This window comes from Amblyomma maculatum, chromosome 6 (genome assembly GCF_055883805.1).
Source record: "Amblyomma maculatum isolate TAMU_Amacu chromosome 6, ASM5588380v1, whole genome shotgun sequence".
Classification (NCBI taxonomy): domain Eukaryota; kingdom Metazoa; phylum Arthropoda; class Arachnida; order Ixodida; family Ixodidae; genus Amblyomma; species Amblyomma maculatum.
The window spans coordinates 136,098,275-136,118,319 of NC_139349.1; positions in this window are offsets into that span (position 1 = coordinate 136,098,275).

Below are 20,045 nucleotides of genomic sequence, written 5' to 3' on the forward strand. Positions count from 1 at the left end.
TGTGTCCCGTCCATGTTTTTTTTTCTTTTTTTTTGCGCTGTTACCTGATTCTATAGCAAGTACAAAACATTTTTTGGCGTAAGAACTTTCGCCTTGAGTGGAGCGCGTGAATGTTGTTGGACGCCATCAGAGAAGATATGGAATCTGTACGACGGTACACAGTGTGCATAAATGTTGATTTTCCATGATTTCGATAATTTCTACCTGGAACGTGAAATTCAGAGCTCACTCAGATCTCATTCATACCCTTCAAGAATGAGCTTAAGCGTCCCCAATAATGTAGCACCTTACACTTACAGATGCTGATAGGCAAATAATGTAGAAAGAAGCTTCCGCTGTTGCTTTCGCAATTCAACTAGGGTTAACTAGAGCTAAACCGCAATTTTTTTTTTTATTGGAGCTGCCTATTAGGACGTACCGTAGATATTGTGTCCGCTAGATAGAAGAACAAATACAGCGGGAATGGTCAATTACGTTGCATTTCAGTATAAACTACAATCTATCCGGTAAATGCGAAGAAAGCGATCAGCTGGTGCTGCTGACGTAAACAAACCATTAGACTAGAAAGCAAGAAATAGCAAAGCCAAGACCAAAACAAACAACATATCAGAAGTGGTTCTGTTCTAGCCAAGACAAATAAACTTCTCTGACTGCTATACAAACATGGTTTGAACTTCACTCTGAAATGCCCTGTTGGCGTTTTATTTATTTTTCGTCTCAGTAGCGACATTCACAAGTTTGTTACTCAAAGCCGATGTTACCTTTTGACAAAAATGCTAAACTTTCCGAGTGATATTTCTGCTGGTGATGTTTTATAGTTCCGGCTGCTTCTAGCACCTTGGTGGTAAGCTGGCTACATTCACAATATCGTGGCGCGTTTTTTTTTTTTACTTGAGTTCGTGTAGTGTTACGAGACACATATAGCTTTTTCCGTAGTTAGGAATCGCTAGCTGCGGTGCCACGTCACATCGCGATGGCACCTTGCAATCGCTGCAAACGCAGTTCGCAAATATATAAGAAAGTTGCGAAGTGTGTTCAGTGAGTGGTGGTCTATTAAGGAAATGCAGTATCTGAATGAAAGCGATAATAACGCTTATGCTAAAAGATATACATTTCCTTTTTGCGCATTTTACCCGTAGGATGCCTAGGTCGAAATAAGGTCTGGTTAGAAAATGGGATTGTATATCCTGCTTATAAGGGACGTCTGATATTGGAGATAAAAAACCTGCTCCCCAGTGCACGTATCTTATAAAAGGGTTCAACTGTAGTCGTAAGGTTTGCAAAATGAGTCTCCAGGAGGTTGAAAAGTGATGCACCCCGGGAAAAAAGGGCGCAGTGACACACAGTGTGCCATGTCTGTCCACGTAGGGCGGTATATTTTCGTTGTGTAATACCAACTAGCCCAAAGCGCCACCTTAGTAAACTCAGATTTACACCCCTGATCAGAAGCCAAATTAAAGTTTATTAAAAGATTTACGCAGTCAATGATGCTGAAAGCAGGGATACCGGGTGTTTGGAGAAGCATCTTTTCGTGAAGGCAATTAAAACGTCTAACGGAACAATGTCAAAAATCATCCAGGGGAGCTGCAGGCTGCCGCTAAGATTTTATAATTGTTTTCGCCTCCCTTTGCTGCGGCTGAGTGACCCAGCTGTTTCATTGACGTAATGCTAGTACGAGGTTTGTGTCCTGAACTTAACTTTTCTGATATGAACCAACCATCACGGATAGCTACGCTCTTCACGAATTTTGTGACGTGAGTGAGACACTCCGATACAAGCTGAGGAAACAACGTTTTGTTAAGCGACGTCTCTCGCTTCTTGCACGCTGAGCGTTCGTGAAATGAGCGGCCAGCAGTGACAAAAAACACTCTCGAAGTTTTTCGGAAACTTTGGCTTTAGCAGACTGTGGTAGAAACACGACCTTCAAGTATAAGTACTCAAGTTGCGGAATAGCCGACAAACCAGAGTAAGGATAATCCCCCCCCCCCCCCCCCCCCCCCCCCCAGACACCACCACCACTGCTTTCGCAAAAAGCTGCACAGAGCACGAGTAGGATTATTCCTTAGTTCTTCTTTATAGTTGTCAAACAGATGCATGTACCCTTGCTTGCGTTCAATTGTTCAGTTTTAATTTAACGGTTCCAATGACAACATAAGCATGTAAACTTAATTCAGTATTCCCCTACGACATTACGTCATATTCTGTTCTGCTGAAACAAAGCATGTCGCTTTTATAAAATATAGGCTGCCCTTTTAACGACTCCAGTGGTGTGTAGTCCTAAATTTACAATACAAGGTTACAGTGAAGTTAATCCCAAAGCTGCGTGAGGCTAAAGGAGTAATTTTCCCTCTCTTCAAGTGTCGTCCGGGGGTGCCTTGTTTCTGGGAAAAGTAGGGGGAGCTTCTGGGGTCGGAGTACAAAGCCCTTTTCTTCCGAGCGCGCTGTCATTCTTGGCTTGCTAGCGCCTTGTTCCTGCCGGGTCGGTCTACAGATGCTCAGGCTTTGTGCGCGAGAGGCATCCCCAGAGGGGGTGAAAAAAAGAAAAGAGAGGGAAACCTGCGAGCAGAGGTTCGGAATATGCGCATGTTGGGAAGGGCACGTTTGTTTTCAAGCGAATCCTACTGTTGGGCGTAAACTTGTTGGGCGAGGGTCGGTGTTTTCGTTATTTTACTTTTGTTATTTTTGTAGAGTCTTGCTCTTCAGTAAGCGCACAGCAGGCGTTCAGTTGGCTGCTACTCTCAATATCTAGAGTACTGTTCGAATTTTGTTTGTGATGGCTGTCGCTGGTCTCACCTTCTTGCCCCAGGGCTTGCGCACGTGCTCCTTGCATGGTATGCAGTGCGTGCTGGACGAGGTTGTTGCAATGGCTGTACTGCGTGGCTGACAGCGATTCCATCATATATATAACGTAGCCCCGACGGACTTTTCTTGAAGTTTGACGCTGGTCACCTTTCATGAGCTTCTGGTCTTGCGCGAGTCCGACACTGTCAAAGCTTGACTTCGGCTTTGCATATACAGTTAGAATGTTTAGTTCTCGTTTTCGATCCACGCGGTTCTATTTTGAATAATCATCTCATGTTATCAACATGTTGGCAGTGCTGTAAGGCCTGAGGTGCTGGTTACGTAGTGTTTTGTAAATGCTAGCACTAAGTCGAAATAAGTGCCAAGAGGGTGTGGTTGAGAACGGGTAACAGGCTAGGCGGCAAGACTCATTGCTGCATCCATGTGCAGTGAGTGCAGCGAGTGCAGCGACTGTCGTGCTATCTTTAATGACCGTCGCTGTGATTTCTAACTCGCAGATAATTTAAAACATGGAGCATGCGGACATTGTCCGCTTGATTGAGAGCGTAAGTGCGTGGAGAATTCTGACTGTGTGCCTTGGGCATGCTCCACCCCGAACCTGCGCTGCGTGAGTAAAAAGCACTTACACCTGCGAGGCGCTCATCATCAACATCAAGACGGTGTATTCTCAATATAATAGTATCTTGTTCTTGACCAGTGAGGTTCATGCAGTAAGAAAGTGTCCAATGGCCGTGCTACTATTCTAGCAAGAAACGGAAAAAATAATGGCGAAAAAAGAAAGAAGCAAACTTTTCTAGTGCATTGTGGTGGGCAGTCGGGCCGCACAGAAGAGGCGAACTGAGGACTGCATGCCGGCCTAGCTTTGGTATCCAAATGGATGTTGGCTCTCCACATGGATTTGTTGGCGCGGCGCCCAGAGACATTTTCAGCGGGAAGCTTTGTTTCATTTTTTTTTGTCATTATTACTCACAGCCTGCCCTGCGTGACTCGCTTAAACGGTGGTCCCAGCGCGTCATTTCTACAGTTGTCTTTCCTGACAATTACCACAATGAAAAACCACGCCATTTTCAAGCGTAAGCAACGTAAGCTGAAAACAAATGCCTTCATAATACAACTCATCAGAGTGCTATATGTTATTTACTGAGCTCTACCGATCTATACAATCTAGAAAGCATCGCCAATGACTCATCATGGAGAAATGGACGCTTAATTGAAATGAATGCAAATATGTTCCACTGACTAAAAAAACGTAATCCAAGAAGCTCGGCATACTGTTTAAATTCCAATGTTTTGGAAAAATCTTCCGAATTTAAATGCCCTAGAGTGTATATTAGAGAGTACATTTCATAGAGAACTCATATAGAATATGCAACTAGCAAAGCACACATGGTATTGAATACCTTAATGAAAATTTCACACCGCCTTACATGTAAAATATCGGCTGCACCTCACACATATATTACATCGATTGTTGAATATGTCAGCGCCGTGTGGGATTCATGTATGGCTACATTATCAGATATCTTAGAACGCGTAAACCGCGTAACCGGCTTTGTTCTACAATTTTCAGTAAATCATTTCAGAAGTTTGGCTGGGAGTTTAATTCTTGGTATATCTAGTAGCAGCCTACACAGCTTTATCAATCCCAGTTTTATTAAAACACAACAAATCCGCCTACTAATAGCAGTGCTATAAAATTCCCAGCCAAAAGATTCTATCACTGCTGAAGCGTTGTGTTGAAAATTGTAGCCATTAACAAAAAACAAAAAACAAAAAAAACGGCTACACGGTTCTGTGTGCGTTCTAAGAGTCTAATAATGTTGGATGTTACACTGTGCTGACACTATTAAGAATTGGTGTAATAAGTGGGAGGTACAGCAGCTCTTTTACATCTCAGGCTGTGTGAAATTTTTTGCCGAGAAATTCAATATTCCGTATGCTTTGCTAGTTAAATATTCGACATTAGCTCTTCATGAAATGTCATATTTCAGTATGCACGCCCATTAGTTTAGATTCGGAAGCTTTTTCCAAAGGATTGGAATTTAAACCGTATGTTGAGCTTCTTGATATACGTTTTCTAGTCAATTGAGCATATTTGCATTTATTTCAATTGGACGTCCATTTCCCCGTAACGCGTCAATTGGTGGAAGCTGTCTAGATCGTTTACTGTATGCCGCAAATGTTTTATTCGTTGAGTGTCGGGCTGCACTTGGTGCAGTCTTGTGCGTACTAGCGAATTTTGCGTGAAACTTTATGAACAATAGTGTTGCTATGTATTAATAACAATAAAGATGCCAGAAAAGATCCCTGATGTAGACTGTATGTAGCATCTTTTAAGGCGTAATGAGATCTACTAGACCGGTAGAGCTCACTAAGTAATAACAGCACTCTGACGAGCTGTATTATTGAGGTATTTGCGTTCAGATTACGGTGCTTACGCTTAAAAATGGCTGTTTTTCGCCGTGGTAATTGCCAGGAAAGACAGCCCTGAAAAATTACGCGCGATAACCATCGTATAAGGGAGTCTGGCAGGGCAGGCTGTAACGAATAATGAGCAGAATGGAAGAAAGCTTCGCGCTGAAGCGGTCCCTGGGCGCCACACCGAAAAATCCACGTAGACGGCCAACATCCACTTGGCGGCCAAAAATAGGCCGGCAGTCCTCAGTTTGCCTTTCCTGTGCCTGCCGAACTCACAGCACCGCACTAGAAAGCTTTACTTTTTTCCTTTTTCACTGTTATTTTTTCCGTTTTATTCTCGGAAAGCAGCATGGGCATCCGCCACTTTGCGACTACATAAATCTCGTTGGTCAGGAACAAGACCTCTTTAGATTGGGAATGCACCGGCCTGATGGCAATGATGAGCGCGCACGAGCCGCTCAGCTTTTTCTATCCAGCGGAAAGGCGTCCAAGGATCAAATCCTGCGCCAGAAGCCTCACCTTTTCTTTTTCCTTTGAGGGTTTAAGAGAAAGAGGTACAAAATGTTTCCCAATAAAATGCGTTTTTTCCGATAAAATTCAGTTGATAGGCATTGCGCGTGCGCAATGCCTATCAACTGAATCTACTGAATCTATCAACTGAATCTATCAACTTATCTCATATGAACCAGCCATAAAGGATAGCTGCGCTCATCACGAATTTTGTGACGGTAGTGAGACACTCCGGTACAAGTTGAGGAAACAACGTTTTGTTAGAAGACGTCTCTCGCTTCGTGCACGCCTAGCGTTCGTGAAATGAGCGGCCAGCAGTGACAAAAAAAAAAAAAAAAGACGTTTTTCGAGAACTTTGGCTTTAGCGGACTGTGCTAGAAACGCGATCTTCAAGTTTAAGAACTCAGGTCGCGGAATTGCCTACAGATAGAGTAAAGATAATCCCCCCATAGAAACCACCACTGCTCTCTCAAAAAGCTGCACAGAGCACGAGTAGGAGTATTCCTTGGTTCTTTTACATAGTTGTCAAACAAATGCATGTACTCTTGCTTGCGTTCAATTGTTCAATTTTAATTTAACGGTTCCAACGGCAACATAAGCATGTAAACTTAATTCAGTATTCCCCTACGACATTACGTCATATTCTGTTCTGCTGAAACAAAGCATGTCGCTTTTATAAAATATAGGCTGCACTTTTAACGACTCCAGTGGTGTGTAGTCCTAAATGTACAATACAAGGTTACCGTGAAGTTAGTCCCAAAGCTGCCCGGGCCTAGAAGTAATTTTCCCTCCCTTCAAGCGTCGTTCGCGGGTCCCTTGTTTCTGGGAAAAGTAGGGGGAGCTAGTGGGGTCGGAGTACAAAGCCCTTTTCTTCCGAGCGCGCAGTCTTTCTTCCCTTACTCTGGGCTTGCGAGCGCCCTGTTCCTGCCGGGTAGCTCTGCAGATATTCAGGCTTTGTGTGCGAGAGGCATCGCCCAGAGGGTGCGAAAAAAAAATACAGAGAGGGAAACTTTCGATCAGCGTTTCGGAATATGCGCTCGCTGGCAAGGGCAAGTTTGTTTTCAAGCGGATCCTACTATTGAGCTTAAGCCTGGTGGGGCGAGGGTTGGTGTTTTCGTTATTTTACTTTTGTTCTTTTTTGTAGAGTCTTGCTCTTCAGTAAGCGCACAGTAGGCGGTCAGTTGGCTGCGACTTGAAATATGCAGAGTACTGTTCGAATTTTGTTTGTGATGGCTGTCGCTGGCCTCACTTTCTTGCGCCAGGGCTTGCGCACGTGCTCCGTGCATGGTGTGTTGTGCGTGCTGGACGAGGTCGGCGCAATGGCTGTACTTCTTGGCCGAAAACGATTTCGTCATATATCGTAGCCCCGTCGGACTTTTCCTGAAGATTGACGCTGGTCAGCTGTCATAAGCTTCTGGTTGTGCGCGAGTCCGACACTGTCAAAGCTTGACTTCGGCTTTGCAAGTAGAGTTAGAATGTTTAGTTCTCGTTTTCGATCTACGGGGTTCTCTTTTGAATAATCCTCTCATGTCATCAACATGTTGGCAGTGTTGTACGCTCTGAGGTGCTGGTTACGTAGTGTTTTGTAAATGTTAGCCCTAAGTCGAAATAAGTGTCAAGAGGATGTGATTGAGAACGGGTAATAGGCAAGGCTGCATAGCTGATTGTTGCATGCAGTGCAGCGAGTGTTGTGCTATCTTTAATGACCGTCGCTGCGCTTTCTAACTCGCAGAGAATTTAAAAGGTGGAACATGCGGACATTGTCCCGCTTGATTGAGAGCGTAAGCGCATGGAGAATTCTGACTGTGTGCCTTGAGAATGCTCCACCTCAAACCTGCGCTGCGTCTGAGCATTACTCACCGCATTGCACTTGAAAGTTTTACTTTTTCATTTCTCACTATTATTTTTCCCTTTCGGTTTTCAGAAAGCGGTATGGTGATACGCCACTTTTCGACTGCATGTATCTCGTTGGCCAACTAAAATACCCCTTTAGATTGGGAATACACCGGCCTGAGGCAAATAATGAGCGCGCACGCAAGTGTAAGTGCTTTTTACTCGCACCGCGAGAGTTGAGAGCGGAGAGCAAGCTCAAGACACACATTCAGAATTCATCACGCAATTACGCTCTCAATCAAGCGGAGCATGATCTTATATGTTCGACTTCATAAATTCTAAGTGTGTTAAAAAGCACAACAAGAGTCGTTAAAGACAGCACAACACTCACTGCACTAGTGCAGCAATGAGCCTTGACGCATTTCCTATATTCCCATTCTCAATGACACCCGTTTGACAGTTACTTCGACTAACATTCATAAAACACTACGCAACCATCACTTCAAGCTGTACAACATTGCCTACATAATGGCAACATGACAGTAATTACCCAAAATAGGACCCTGTGCATCGAAAACGAGAACTCAACATTCCAACTCCTGCATGTAAAGCCGAATTCAAGCTTGTATACTGTCGGACTCGCGGAAAACAAGAAGCTCATGATTGGTGACCAATGTCAGAGCTCAAGAAAAGTCCGTCGCGGCTACGATATATATCTGACGGAATCGTTCTCGGCCACGCAGTACAGTCATTGCACCAACCTAATCCAGAACGCAATACATACCCCGGAGAACGTGCGCAAAACCTGAGACAAACAGGCACTGAGACCAGCGACAGCCATATCAAACAATATTAGAACGAAATTCTAAATGTTGAAAATAGCAGTCAACTCACCGCCAACTGTGAACCCGCTTAAGTGTGAGACTCCAGTTTACAAAAAAGGACAAAAGTAAAACTACGAAAACACTAACCCTCATCCCACCAGGCTTACGCCCAACAGTTAGGATCTGCGAGAAAACGAACTAGCACTTGCAAGCGAGCGTACATTCCGAAACGCTGCTCGCAGGTTTCCGTCTATATATATTTTTCTTTTCGCCCCCTTTGTTGGATGCTTTTCGCGCTCAAGCCTGGAACATCTGCAGATCGACTCGGCAGGAATGAGGCGCTCGCAAACACACAGAAAGGGAAGAAAGTCGGCGCGTTCGGAAGGAAAGGCATTTGTGCTCCTACCCCAGTAGCTTCCCCTACTTTTCCTACAACCTAGGGACCCGCGGACCACGCTTGGCGACACAGTGCGAAGATTACTTCTAGCACAACGCAACATTGCGGTTAACTTCAGAAAAAACTTTGTATTGTAAATATAAGACTACACACCACTGGAGTCATGAAAAGTTGAGCTTATATTTTAAACAAACGACTTTTGTTTCAACGTAACAGAGTAGTGACGTAATGTCTGTCGTACGCGAATACTGAATTAAGTTCACATGTTTATTTTGTCGTTAGAGCAGTTAAATTATAATTGAACAACCGAACTCAAGCAATGATACATGCATCTTTTTGATAACTACGTAAAAAGATAATGGAATAATCCTGCTCGTGCTTTGTGCAGCTTTTTTGCAAGAGGAGTTGGGGCAGTGCTGCTCTGGTCTGTCGGCAATTCCGCGACCTGAGTACTTAAATTTGAAAATCGTGTTTCTACCACAGTCCGCTAAAGTCAAAGTTCGCGAAAACCTTTGAGAGTTTTTTTTTGTCGCTGCTGGCCGCGCATTTCACGAACGCTCAGCGCGCACGAAGCGAGAGACGTCGTCTAACAAAACGTTGCTTCCTCAGCTTGCACCGCAGTGTCTCACTCCCATCACAAAATTCGTGAAGAGCGCAGCTATCCGTAATGGTTGGTTCATATCAGATAAGTTCCGGACACGAAGCTCGCCCTAGCATTACATCGATAAAACAGCTGGTTCACTCAGCCGCAGCAAAGAGAGGCGAAAGCAATTATAAAATCTTAGCGGCAGCCTGCAGCTCCCCTGAATGATTTTTGAGATTGGTTCGTTAGACGCCCTCATTGCCTTCACCCAAAGGTGCTTCTCCAAACACCCGGTATCCCTGCTTTCAGCATCATTGACTGCGTAAATATTTTTATAAACTTTAATTTGGCTTCTGATCAGGGGTGTAAATCTGAGTTTACTAAGGTGGCGCTTTGGGCTAGTTGGTATCACACAACGAAAATATACCGCCCTACGTGGACAGACATGGCACACTGTGTGTCACTGCGCCCTTCTTTCCCGGGGTGCATCACTTCTCAACCTCCTGGAGATTCCCTTTGCAAATATTACAACTACAGTTGAACCCTTTTATAAGGTACGTGCTCTGGGGGGGGGGGGGGGGGGGGCAGTATTTATCTCCACTATCCGAGGTCCCTTATAAGCAGAGTATATAATCCCATTTTCTAAGCAGACCTTCTTTCGACCTACTACGGGTAAAATGCGCAAAAAGGAAATGTATATACTTTGGCATAAGTGCTATTATCGTTTTTATTTACATACTGCAATTTCTTAATTGACCGCCACACACTGAACACAATTCGCAACTTTCTTATATTATTTGCGAACTGTGTTTGAAACGATTGCAAAGTGCCATAGCGATTGACGTGGCATCGCAACTAACGATTCCCAACTCCGGAAAAAGTTATGTGTCTGGTAACACTACACGAACTCAAGTAAAAAAAAAAAAAAAAAAAAAAAAAAAACGGAATGAAATTGTGATTATAGCCAGCTTACCATTGAGGTGCTAGAAGCAGCCAGAACTATGAAACATTACCTGCAGAAATATCACTCGGAAGTTTTTGCTTGTTTGTCAAAGGGTAACATCGGCTGTGAGTAACAAACCTGTGAATGTCGTGACGAACGAATAAAAAAAGAAAAAAAGCCAACAGGACATTCCTGAGTGGAGTTGATACCACGGTTGAATAGCAACCAGAGCAGTTTATTTGTCTTAGCTAGAGCAGAACCACTTCTGTTATGAGCTTTTTTTTTTTTTTTTGGCCTTGGCTTGGCTGTCTTGCTTTCTAGTCACAATGGTTTGTTTACGTCAGCAGCACAAGCTGATCGCTTTCTTCGCATTTACCGGATAGGTTGTTCATATTGGAAAGGTAAAGCTCAAAAAGACACAAGACGAACTGTCGCAACTGTGAAAAAGATGAAAAGAGAAAAAAAAAATCTGCCGCCCTTTAGTGGAGAAGACTAAGATTTTATTTCGGCACCGGGATAAAACAGAGAGCTGATGGAGGCCTACTTGATCCGAAAAAGACAGTCGCAATGTTTAAGCCAGCCTTCGGTTATGTTAGCAGATAAGGAGGTGTTGTTCCTGGATAATTCATAATCTTGTCCTTATTGTTATGATGGGAGAAGGGAGGAAAACATTTTTTTTTAAATATACCATCCGGTGGTTGCGACTTATGATATGTTTTGACCCCTTGCAATGTGTTTCGCACAAACGCTATAGGCTTCCTGTTATCGCTTGAAAGACTTGTATGAAAATGTGTTTCTTCCCAATAAAATTTAGTTGCGAGTCAGCGCACGTCTATCCGTCAGCGCACGTCTTGTGTCTTTTTGCGCTGTACCTTTCCAATATGAACCTAATACCAACTTGCCCGATTTTCTATCCTTTTTCGGATAGATTGTTGTTTATACTGAATTTCAACGTAATTGACAATTCCCGCTGTATTCTTCTAACTAGCGGACACAACATCTACGGTATGCCCTGATAGGAAGCTCCAATAATTGGAGAACCCAACGCGCACTCCCTGTATAGGCTCCGATATGAAGTCGCGCTTATGTTCCTCGCGGCAAACCTGAGGACCTCATCTACGTTGCATTCCCACTGCAGGTGCTCCTTTTAGTCATTTGATAGCTGACTGACTCTTTTTCCTTGCTAAAGTTATGATTATTGATGATGACGCAAGCGTGTCTGTCTTTTCTGTTTTCACTATAGCTGTGCTTTGCGCACGTGCTCCGTGCATGGTGTGTATCCGATATAGTAGCCCCGACGGAGTTTGCCTGAACTTTGACGCTGGTCACCTTTGATGGGCGTCTGGTCATGCGCGAGTCCGACAATGTCAAAGCTTGACTTCGGCTTTGCATGTAGATCTGTTAGAATGTTTAGTTCTCGTTTTCGATCCACGGGGTTCTATTTTGAATAATGGCATCAACACGTTGGCAGAGTTGTACGCTTTGAGGTGCTGGCTACGCAGTGTTTTGTAAATGATAGCTCTAAGTCGAAATAACTGCCGAGAAGTGATTGATAACGCAAGGCGGCAAGGCTCATTGCTGCATCTAGTGTAGCGAGTGTTGTGCTGTCTTTAATGACCGTCGCTGTGCTTTCTGACTCAGAGAATTTAAGAAGTGGAACATGCGGACATTGTCCGTTTGATTGAGAGCGTAATTACGTGGAGAATTCTGGCTGTGTGCCTTGAGCATGTTCCACCCCCAACCTATTTTGCGCTAATCATCAACATCAACATCAAGCCGGTGTATTCTCAATCTAATAGTGTCTTGTTCTTGACCAGTGAGGTTCATGCAGTCAGAAGTGGCGGATGGCCGTGTTACTTTCCTAGCACAAAAGGGAAAAAATAATGATGAAAAAAAAAAGGAAAAAGCACAGCTTTCTTGTGCGGTGTAGTGTGGTGGGTAATAGTCGGGCCGCACAGAAAAGGCAAACTGAGGACTGCCGACATATCCTTGGCACCTAAGTGGATGTCGGCTCTCCATGTGAATTTGTTGGTGCTGTACCCATGGACCACTTCAGCGGGAAGCTTTGTTCCATTCTTTTCATTACTCGCAGCCTGCCCTGCGAGACTAGCTTAAACGGTGGTTGCAGCTCGTCATTCTCAAGGTTGTCTTTCCTGACATTTACCATGATGAAAAACTACGCCATTTTCAAGCAACGTAAGCTGAAAGCAAATGCCTTCATAATACAGCTATGTCAGAGGGCTGTTATACTTACTGATCACTACCGATCTAGTAGACCGCATTACGTCCTAAATGATGCTACATACAGCCTAACGCAAGAGTCTCTTCTTGTACCTTTATTGATATTAATACATAGCAGCACTTATTGTTCATAAAGCTTCTCGCAAAATCCACTTGTACGCAGAGGACTGCATCGCGTACAGCCCGACAATCAGTGAATACGACGTTTTCGTGTTACAGTATGATCTAGAAAGCATCACCAATAACGCATCACGGAGAAATGGACGCTCAATTGAAATGAATGAAAATATACTGGAGCGACTCGAAAACATAATCCAAGAAGCTCGGCATACTGTTCAAATTCCAATCCTTTAGAAAAATCTCTTTTTAAGTGCCCTGGAATGTATATTAGAGAGAATATTTCATGGAGAACTCATATAGAGTATGTAACTAGGAAAGCACACAGGGTATTGAATATCTTGGCGAAAATTTCATACAGCCTCAGATGTAAAATATCTGATGTACCTCATGCATATTACAGCTATTCTTGAATAAGTCAGCATCGTGTGGGATTCACGTATGGTTACAGTATCAGATCTCTTAGAACGCGTAAGCTCTGTGGCCCGCTTTGTTGTTAGTGGCTACAGTTTTCAGTAAAGCGTTCCAAGAGTTTGGATGAAAGTTTCTTAGTAGTGCTAGCACTAGCAGCCTACACAGCTTTATCAATTCCATTTTATCAAAATTGAACTCTAGGAGCCTGCATGTGCTCTATTTTGATATAACTGATATTGAGAAAGCTCTGTAGGTTCTGCTGCCACGTTTCGCATCTACATGATTATTTTGCGCCTACTTGAGCATGCTTTTAAGATACAAGAAATCAAATGTAGAACTAAAGAAGGGTTGTTTTGTAGGACAGTTCGTATCCATACTTCAAGGAATGCTTCGGCGCGGCAGAAAAGGACAAGGCGTTTTTACGGCATCTTGTAAACTGTCAAAACTATTCCCGTTGGTTCGCAGGGTGCAATGAGAAAGAATAGTCTGTGGAAAAAAAAAGAAATTTCTTTCATCCCATGCGCAGTAGGTGTGATCTACAAGATAAAGTTCACCTTTGTTAAGTTTTATGTTGTACAAACTGGCAGGTGCGTAAATGACAGATTAATAGAACACTCAAACACTCTCAAGAATCGCACTGGGGAGCTCCTGCCGGCGAACTGCAATGGATGCGGCTGTTTTCCGCTTTTCAGCGGTACAATTATCTTAAGCCGCAGAAAAGACCAGCTGGGAAGAGAAATTTTTGAAGCAATAGTCATTCTTCGTTTTGGGACAAACACATGCGTGAGCAATCCATCTGTGACACTGCTCAAGAAAGAATTAAAATTTCTATCAAAATGATTAGCTTTGGTGCAGAAGATGTTCGCTGGTGCCACACGTGCCGTGTTTGCTAATCATTTCGTGCCTAGTGCTCTCTTCACTGTATATTTATCTTTTCTGTCGTTGGTGAGCGCAAGGCATATATTCGTTGACGCGGGTTTCAATGAAATCAGTTGTTAGCTGGCGCTCTGTGGTGTGCTTTCTACGTCTTGTATGCCGCGTGGAAGCCTTTCTTGAAGTATAGAACTAAAGCTTATCGGAATTCCTTCTTTCTACATGTCATATCTCTGTGGAACAAACTGCCTAAAGACGCGACTGACTGCACATCTCTGGAAACGTATCGCGAATTTATTCATGAATTGATTTTATACAAAAATTACGTAACACTATGTGCGCGATTGTGTTTTTCTTATGTCTATGGCTATGGCTGTTTCATGTGTTTGAATAGCCCCATCATCTAGCTAAGACTTTCGTAGTGCTTGATATTATTATTCTTAGCGCTGGCAATAATCCCCTCGAGAGATGTACGAATCGTTCAGCACTGATTAAAAAGTAAATACGCACTCACGGCTATTTCTCACATTGAAAAGTTCCGCGCTTCACTTGCAGAGAGTGGAATGCTTAGATTCTGGTGTCGATATTGACGACCCCCCCCCCCCCCCCCCCCTCGACGTTTAGTGCCCGTCTAGTACATAATCATGACGTCAGTCCAGGCCAGTCAGGGATTACGCGTGAGCCAGCTCGGACCTGGCCTAGGCCCGCAAAAAAAAAAAAAAAAAATGCGCCACCTGGTCCGGTCCGGCTTGTCCGGCTTGCGTGCCTGGCCGGGCTCCAGCTTCTGGATAAGCCCGATCCCGTGCAGTGCTCTAAACCAGCCTTCCGTGTGGAACAGTGATGCAAACACAGGGTGCAGGTGTCAGTCTTTGCCTTTTCTTGTTTTTTACATGCAGGTTTAAATAGTGTAATTAATGTATATAGTTCGGCTCTGCCTTTTCTCCCGCAATCATGCTACTAAATTCTTCAGTCCCTTTTGTTTTCCATCAGCTCCAGCTCAGGTGCCTACGGAGCAAAACAGGAGCGGCTGAGGCCGGCAAACACATTTTTTGTTTCATGTTTATCCTTATGTGTAATAGCCACTTCAGAATCCTCAGCGGCCCCTTTAGGGGCTTTCAGTGCGTTGATTCAGTTGCGGGCTCGACTGCCAGTCACCAATTAGGCTCGTGTTCTAAGCAACGCTTTCCTGGAACGTTTTCATTTAAAATGTGCACCCGGCCGCTCCCCTCAGGGACTGCAGCTGAACGAACAGATTCTCCCATTGTTCGGCACAAGAGCAACGATGCCCCTCTCTCCAAACGGTCGCACCCTCTTTCTGCCTGACCTTTCTTTGCTCTTGTGGGATTGCTGTCGATGAATGTGAAGATGGGGAGAGAAAGAAAGAAATAGGGAGACTTCGCTCTTTGTATCTTGTTCCCGTTCGCTCCGTGCAGGGCCTCACTTTCACCACTGACGCCTTCCCTCTGAATGCCTGTGCCCCTGCATGGTGAAAGACGAGAGTATTCGCTGTCCAGACGACCTAGCGGCAGTACAACTGACATCTCTTGATTTAAAGCCCAGTGTGTTCCTCCCCTGACGAGTCTGAAACATCGAAAGCATTGGTCAAGTAAAGAGTGTGGGTGCCGAAAAGTCTGCGCTTGACTCGAAGCTACAGAACTGGTACGCGAGCTTCCTCCTTGCTGCTACCGAGAATTCAAGCACGCGACCAGCTGCAGGAAGAGGTCGCGTCCATTTCCTTAACTTCACGAAGGCTTTCTTTTAAAACGGAGATGTCTGTCTTCCCAAAGTGGGGTTCGGACACATGGGCCTCTGCGGCTAGGGGAATCGCTTTCTTTGTGGAAGCGTATTCGCACATTCTGAGAATCCCTGCCGAACATGTGGTAAACGGCCATATAGCGGGTCAAGAGGAGGGCTATGGGCGTGGCTTATTCGTGGAGGCTTACCGATCAACAGAGCGCAGCTACGCCATCACAGGCAGCAGACATCGCCATTCATTTTGTCAATTCTATGTGACTGACATGGCTGCCTGACTTGGCCTTCCCGATGACATATTGATGTATGACACCAAGAGTCAGGATAGACGCGCGAAGAGAACGAAGGGTGCAGAATTAGCGTGCTTTAAGCAGGCGCGATTTACTGCCCAGTTTTTATGGGTGGAGAGGGGCGCTTCACGTACACATATGGAGAAACGAAATGGGACATGGGGCTGAATCGTGCTTTTGGGAGTAGCGAACCTGCAGTGTGTATATTTAGATCCTCTAAAGAAGCATTCTAAGCTACACACGCCTGCCCTCCTTGCTCATAGCGTAGCACAGGCGACGCACTAAATTTGAGACCAAGGAGAAAACTCTCTCTCGTATGGTCAGTGGATAAATAAACATATACATATTCAGGTTCCACGACCACGTGACACGCACACGTACGCGTGCGCGCGCGCAAGTGACAGACATGTGTCATTTTCGACATGCGAGGCTGAAATCTATATATTGTTAGGCATGCGAACAGAAGAGAACAAAGTGCAAAAAGAGGCTCTCCGGGATAGAAGTGGAAGAAGAGGAAGCTCACCATCTGTTGGTTAGCACATCAGGCTAAGGTGCAGAACCATTCTGTAAATAAACCTTAACAGTGTGGTGGAAGGTGCTGAAAGATCACCACGGATACCTCTCTACCTCGTTCGAGCCGACGACTCGCTGGGCTCCCCCCTTTGACAACCACAATGATTCAAGACGGCGATGCACGGCAGCCAGGTCCAGCGGCACCTGCATGGCAGCATTACCGTGAGCCGCGGACCTTTTCTGGCAAGGCTGGCGAAGACGTGGACGACTGGCTCACCAATTACCAGCGGGTGAGCAAGTACAATCGCTGGGATGCCACTGTAATGCTGGCAAATGTTGTTTTTTTCTTGGACTCCACAGCCCTGACATGGTTTGAGAACCATGAAGCGTCCTTAACGAGCTGGGAGCGTTTTGAAGAGGAGATTCGTAATTGTTTCGGGGACACCACGGCAAAACGGAAATGCGCTGAGCAGACTTTATTCCAGCGAGCCCAAGGGCCTGGTGAAACATGCACAGTGTACATAGAAGAGGTCCTAAAACTCTGCAAAGCGGTGGATCCGAGCATGTCCGACGAAGACAGAGTTGGCCACCTCTTAAAGGGCATCGCGGTGGACGTATACAACTTTTTAATTACAAAAGAAAACTTGGATTCTCCCACGGCCGTGATCAAGCACTGTCGTACGTTCGAAACTTTAAAGCTGCGTCGCATAACCCCGAAATTCGGCCGTCTGCCTAACGTGACCACTGTTGCAAGCGTGGATTCTCACGAGCATTCACATGAGCCCCCGCATTTGGTCGACATGATTCGCCAAATTGTCCGTGATGAGCTCTCCCGCCATCAAGATGTGAACCGCAGTGCAATCCCCTGTGATAGCTGCTCCCTGCAGGCAGCTTCCATCCAGCGCTCTTCTTGGCGTTCTACCGCTCCTCCTCCCGTCCGTAACCACCCAAACGACTCATATGGCCCTGCTCCCCCAGCTCGTACCCACTACAGGGCGCCACCTCCTCCGCAACAACCCCAGCGGCTGGACTTTGTTGATCGCTTCGATCCTGTTACCGAGGACTATTATTTGGACGGTGCTCGTGAACCACCCGTCTGTTACCGCTGTGGTATGCTTGGCCACATATCCAGATTCTGCCGCCGCCGGAACCCGCCACCACGCTACCAGCGCCAATGGTGGAATCGTCGTTCTACCGTGAGTCCAGAAGTCCGTGACGCGACCTATCCCCCTCCTTCGGGCTCCTACCGTTACGTACCACCACGCAACGACTCACCAGTTTCTAATCGCAGCCTGACACCTCCTGCCCGCCGCTCCCGACAATCGCCTTCTCCCCGCCATTCTTCTCCGCCACCGGGAAACTAGCGTGTGCGGCCGATGGAGGTGCGGTCGCCAGGTCATCGATATTGCCAATTCCTCTACAGGTCGTTATGCTGAAGAACCGCTTGGAAGTGTTAGTGGATGGTGTTTGTGTTATGGCCTTAGTGGATACGGGTGCTGCAGTTTCCGTGATGAGCTTAGATTTTAAGAACCGTCTCGGCCGCAAAATTATGTTTGGTTGGGATAGAACTGTCATATTTCGAGGTGTAGGGGGAGAATCATTGGTTCCACTTGGTATTTGTTATGTAAATGTAGCGATGGCTGGACACGAGTTTAGAACTGAATTTACGGTGCTCCCTCGCTCTACGCACGACGTTATTCTAGGAGTTGACTTTTTACAGCAGTGTGGCGCAACCCTCGACTTCAACAGTGGCGAGATATCAATAAGCCCCAGCCTTCGATCGGCCCTCATAGACGACTCGCCGCGGGCTGTCCAAGTGTGTTCTGTCTTCGAGGATACCGTCGTTCCGGCGATGTCCGCCATCTTCGTCCCAGTTGTGTCTTCGGGCACGGTTACCAATGCCTTCGACGCTCTGGTAGAACCCGCTTCCCTTTCCGGTGCTAAAAAGAGTGTGTTAGTACCCCGCAGCGTTGTTCGAGTGAACGAGGGCCGTGCCACGCTTTGGACTGTCAACCATACCAATGAACCTGCCGTATTGCCGCGTGGTTTGAAACTCGCCGACTTTGAAGAACGCCTTTCTATGCATATCGCCGCGTTCAGTGACGGCGTTGCTCGTTCAACTAGACGTCCAGATCATGCTGATTCCCAGTTTCAGTCCATGATAAATCAATCGCTACCCACCAACGATCGCCGAATATTGATGGAGGTTCTCATGAAACATGCGGACGTGTTCGACTTTTCTCGAGATCAGCCACCACCGATTCCGCCTTCCCGCATCCATCACATGATCGACACTGGATCTGCACACCCGATTAGACAGACACCATACCGTGTATCACCTTCAGAACGTAAGATAATTGACGAACAGGTCCGTGATATGATGCAAAGAGGAATCATTCAGAAATCATCTAGCCCATGGGCCGCCCCTGTGATTCTCGTGAAAAAGAAAGATGGCACCTGGCGATTTTGTGTCGACTATCGCCGCCTCAATACTGTCACCAAGAAGGATGTTTACCCGCTCCCGCGTGTTGATGATGCCATTGACTACCTCCATTCAGCTTCCTACTTTTCATCTGTTGATTTACGGTCCGGATATTGGCAGATACCGATGCATCCGAAAGACAAGGAGAAGACGGCATTCGCGACTCCCGATGGGTTGTATGAATTTAACATGATGCCTTTCGGCCTATGCAACGCTCCGGCTACCTTTGAAATATTTATGGACACTACTCTGCGTGGACTGAAGTGGCAAATTTGCATGTGTTACCTAGATGACGTAGTGATCTTCGGGAGGACCTTCGCCGAGCATAACAGCCGTTTAGCTGTGGTCCTTAACCCTTTAAACGGCAGATCAACAATATTGTTGGCCCACTACAGGCAGCCAGAAAACGCCTTTCCCTAAAATTTACAACGTGTTCATTTAAATGTAGCCTTTTTATGAAGTAGGCTCTGAAATAAAGTGGTATGAGTCTACAATAGATGGCCCGCAATGACCGTGTTCAACCTCAAAGTGCAGTCGTCTTCTTCGCGCGTGCGCCACGTTGGCAGAGTTCTGGCCTCAGCAGGAGCCCATTCTTTGTATTTCTTTGTAGAGGCGTCTCTAAACGGGTCTCTTGCAGAATAGTATAACCTATTTAGAAACAGAAGCGGCAGCGCAGGACAAAATACATAGTCTACAAAATTGTTGAGCTTTCCGAATAAGGTAAAAATTTACCGTCAATGATGTGCAGTCGACTGTTTGTTTTTATATCCACAATTCGTTTGAACGTGATACAGGACATGTAAGAGTACACAGAAAACGTTTTTTAGAACTAGCTCTGCGTTGCCGCTTGTATGTGAGCTGCTCAAGATCCCTTTTTGTTTTTGTAGGGAAGGGTTTATAGCGGGAATCTGAGAACTCGTGTTCATATAAAGGGGAAATGAGGCCCGCGAAACGTTAGCTTTTCATCAATTCATACTTTTGTTTTCTTTTGCCGACAAGTAACGTACTTATCTTCTTGCAGCCATGGAAACAACACTGTTTTATAGAAGTCGC